This window comes from Protobothrops mucrosquamatus, unplaced genomic scaffold (genome assembly GCF_001527695.2).
Source record: "Protobothrops mucrosquamatus isolate PMUCROS unplaced genomic scaffold, P.Mucros_1.0 scaffold445, whole genome shotgun sequence".
NCBI lineage: Eukaryota > Metazoa > Chordata > Lepidosauria > Squamata > Viperidae > Protobothrops > Protobothrops mucrosquamatus.
Genome location: NW_015386768.1, coordinates 209,538 through 209,880, shown reverse-complemented (window position 1 = coordinate 209,880; position 343 = coordinate 209,538).

Genomic DNA, 343 nt, shown 5'->3' with positions numbered 1-343 from the left:
CATTAACAGAGGGATAGAATCAAGATCACGTGAAGTATTAATACCACTTTACAATGCCTTGGTAAGGCCACACTTGGAATACTGCATCCAGTTTTGGTCACCATGATGTAAAAAAGATGTTGAGACTCTAGAAAGAGTACAGAGAAGAGCAACAAAGATGATTAGGGGACTGGAGGCTAAAGCATATAAGGAACGGCTGTAGGACTTGGGTCTGTCTAGTCCAGGGTTTTTCAACCTTTTCACCCATTGTACCACTTTTAGGATATGGCAACATCCGAGTACCACCAGTCACCTAACAAGTTGTCAAAAACATGATGACCAAAAAAAAAAAAAAAAAAGGAAA